General features: G+C 41.3%; 1 pseudogene across 1 annotated transcript; it reads right to left on the bottom strand.

The window, feature by feature from the left end:
- Positions 1–1,964: 1,964 nt before the first annotated feature.
- On the bottom strand, positions 1,965–2,824 carry LOC309817741 (high mobility group protein B1-like; annotated as a pseudogene). Its single transcript has one exon. The product of its transcript is annotated as a high mobility group protein B1-like (transcript).
- Positions 2,825–3,623: the final 799 nt, after the last annotated feature.

The raw sequence follows: 3,623 nt of genomic DNA on the forward strand, positions 1-3,623 counted from the left end.
TGTCTCCAGGTGTCGCCCCATGTCCCTTCAGCTCCAGATGACAACCACTGACCTACAGTAAGCATTTAAAACGCACGAGGCACTATTCACAATAGCCAAGACATGGAAGCAACCCAAGTGCCCATCAACAGACGGTTGGATAAAGAAGGTGTGGTACATATATACAATGGAATATTGCTCAGCCATAAAAAAGAATAAAATATTGCCATTTGCAGCCACATGGATGGACCTAGAGTGTCTTATGCTTAGTGAAATAAGTCAGACAGAGAAAGACAAATACTCTATGATATCACATGTATGTGGAATCTCAAAAATAATACAAATGAATGCACATGCAAAACAGAAACAGACACAGAAAACAAACTTATGGTTACTAAAGGGGAGAGGGACATTGGAGGGACAAACTGAGGATATGGGATTAACAGATACAGACTACTCTATATAAAATAGGTAAGCAGCAAGGATTTACTGTATAGCACGGGGAATTACAGCCATTCTCTTGTAATAACCTGTAATGGAATATAATCTGCAAACACCCTGAATCACGATGCTCTGCACCTGAAATTAACACAACATTGTAAATCAACTATACTTCATAAAACAGTAGAATAAAATGCATCCGTCAGAGCTTTGCGGTGGAGCAGGGTTCCTCAGCCTGGGCACCACAGTGCTGACTTTGGGGGCCACATCATTCTTTTTTTTTTTTTTTTTAAACCTCTGCAATTATTAGTTTATTAGTATCATCCAGGACTCAGATCTTCAGTATTCCTCCTGAAATTACATAAAACAAATGCAAATGGAAAGAATCCAAGTCAAAATTATATAACAAAACAGCACTCCATCACAAAAGCGTGTAAAATTACAAGAACGCTATTTTAGAACACTGGCACTTTAAGAGAACGATAATCTCAAAAACGACAAAATTGCCAAATTGTTCCCTAAACTGTTAAGCAGATAAACATATGACCCTGATGAATGAGCTTGAGTGCTGTAAAGAAAAATCAAATTCAAATAAATCAGGTAATTCGTACTGAAATACAAAGTTTGTCTTCTTCCCTCATGTCTATTTCATTTATAAAGGGGCAAACCATAATATAGGAAAATATACCTGATTTAAAATGTGGTATACGACTTTAAAAGTTGGCCCAATTAATTAAAAATACCTTTAATGGAGGATCTCAAGTTTCCTAAACAATCCATATTTAGATAAATAGGAGAAGACATTTACAGCCAGCACTTTTTCTCCAGAGCCTTTGTTGGGACTAATATCAACAACAACAACAAAAAAACCGTAATATGGCAGTCTTGTATTTTAAGCTCACGCTTTTGGGGATACATTCTCAGTCTTAAATGTGGGAACTGCAAATATAACTGCCATTACGTGGTAATGGGAGTTAAAGGATGTAGAGTCCTCATGTAAAGATTAGAACATACTTTTCTATTAGTCCTTCAAGGACAGACTTTCAAAATGTTTGATTCTAATAATCCCGTGCTGTGAGTAGATTGGTTACTCTTCACTTTGTAAATGAACCTGGGCTACATGACATCTGATATCCACCGATCAAGATTTGAGTTTCAGTTATGGATGAAAACTGTCTCAATTAAGCTTTTATCACCCTCATCATGAGTATGCAGGGTGCGTACACGAAAGCTTTTTATCAGCTAACTCTACGAAAGATAAACACTGTAATAATTCGTGTGATCCAAAATGGGCAATAGCAGAAGACTAGCTTCCCCTTAGGAAGAAACTTTTCAGACCTATGAAAAGGACAACAACACTAATAAAAAAAATTGTGTTTACTTAGAAGCATTCAGAATGTCAACAAAACAGCTGCAACTTTTCTTTTTACTGCAATTACAGAGTGGTATTCAGTTAACAGAACAACAATTATTTCATATAAGCTACATCAGAGACAGCTGAAGATGAAAAAACTACCCTCACCATATATAAGTAATTTGTGCTGTGCACCAACAAGAACCTGCTTTAAATTTCCCTGCCAATTTACAACCCCCATACTATACCAGGCAAGGTTAGTGGCTATTGAAAATACCACCAGGACAGGGCTATCTAAAGACACATTCGGTAGTGTGTTAACTATACAAAAAAAGACACTGTACAGTTTAAAAAAAAACCTTACACAGCCTTACATTTCAGTTTTTTTCTTTAAAAGAAGTGAGTTGTGTACAGGGGGGTTAAATGCTTTATAGACAAGAAAAAAAAACTGTGCTGGAACCAACTTATTCATCATCATCGTCATCTTCCTCCTCTTCCTTCTTTTTCTTGCTTTTTTCAGCCTTGACGACTCCCTCTTTTTGCTGCATCAGGCTTCCCTTTAGCTCCGTTTGCAGCAATCTCCTTTTCGTACTTTTCCTTCAGCTTAGCAGCCGTCTCCTAAAGCTGCTTGTCATCTGCAGCAGTGTTTTTCCACATCTCTCCCAGTTTCTTTGCAACATCGCCCATGGGTAGGTCAGGATGCTCTCCTTTGATTTTTGGACGATACTCAGAACAAAACAAGAAAAAGGCCGAAGGAGGCCTCTTGGGTGCATTGGGATCCTTGAACTTCTTTTTTGTTTCCCCTTTAGGAGGGATATAAGTTTTCCTTCCTCTTTCATAACGGGCCTTGTCCGCTTTTGCCATGTCTTCAAACTTTCCTTTCTCTTTAGCAGACGTGGTCTTCCACCTCTCTGAGCACTTCTTAGAAAACTCTGAGAAGCTGACGGAAGCATCTGGGTGCTTCCTCTTGTGCTCCTGCCGGCAAGTTTGCACAAACAATGCGTATGATGACATTTCGCCTCTCGGCTTCTTAGGATCTCCTTTGCCCATGCTTGATTATTTTTCCTCCGTGAGGCACAGAGACGCCCAGTGCCCGTCCGGCTCTCACTTGCCCCGGCACTGTCTCTATGGAGCTCAGTGTACTGCAATCCCGCATCATTCTTTGATGTGGGAGCGTCCTGTGCATCGCAGGGGCTTGAGAACACCTCCGCCCTGGTCCAAACATTGCTGAAGGCTTCCTGGGAAGGCAGAGCATCCTCTGCTTAGCACCTGTGAACTGGAGACAGGAAGGAGCCCCTGGAGGCCTGACGGAAGCGGGAAGAGGGCCCCTGCGTCCTGTCTGCAGCTGTTCCCCCAGGTTTCCAGGCAGCTTTCACTCTTGCTGGAGGACACCCCAGCTTGTCCGAGCTGAGTCACTGGGCCAGGGTTTCCTGGGTCCCCACTTGCCGCCTCTGCCACAGATGAGGAGACTGTGGGCTTATGTGAGTTCACGGGATTGGCCAAGACACTCTTCAGCGTAGGACGGCTTTGCCAGGGCTGACTTCTTCAGTTGCTTTTCTACAGAGCCCTGCCTTCTGATCCACAGCCCTTTGTCTGTAACCAGAAAGAAAAGAAAGAGATTGGAAGCCCAGTGTCTGGCAGCAACACTTGTTCTGAACCAAGGAATGTAAAACTGATGTACCGTTGAATAGTCATTCTTTAGCCGACAGAATGCAAATATTCATCGTGTTTATCGCTGCAGAACCATTAATATGTGTGGTTGCAGGTTGCTTTCTAAAACTTTGCTCAAGGTATATGGATTACATGATATATTTGAAGATATAGTATGTGTGTGTATGTATATATATAT

The sequence above is a fragment of the Grampus griseus genome (assembly GCF_964374135.1).
Source record: "Grampus griseus genome assembly, chromosome: Y".
Taxonomy (NCBI): domain Eukaryota; kingdom Metazoa; phylum Chordata; class Mammalia; order Artiodactyla; family Delphinidae; genus Grampus; species Grampus griseus.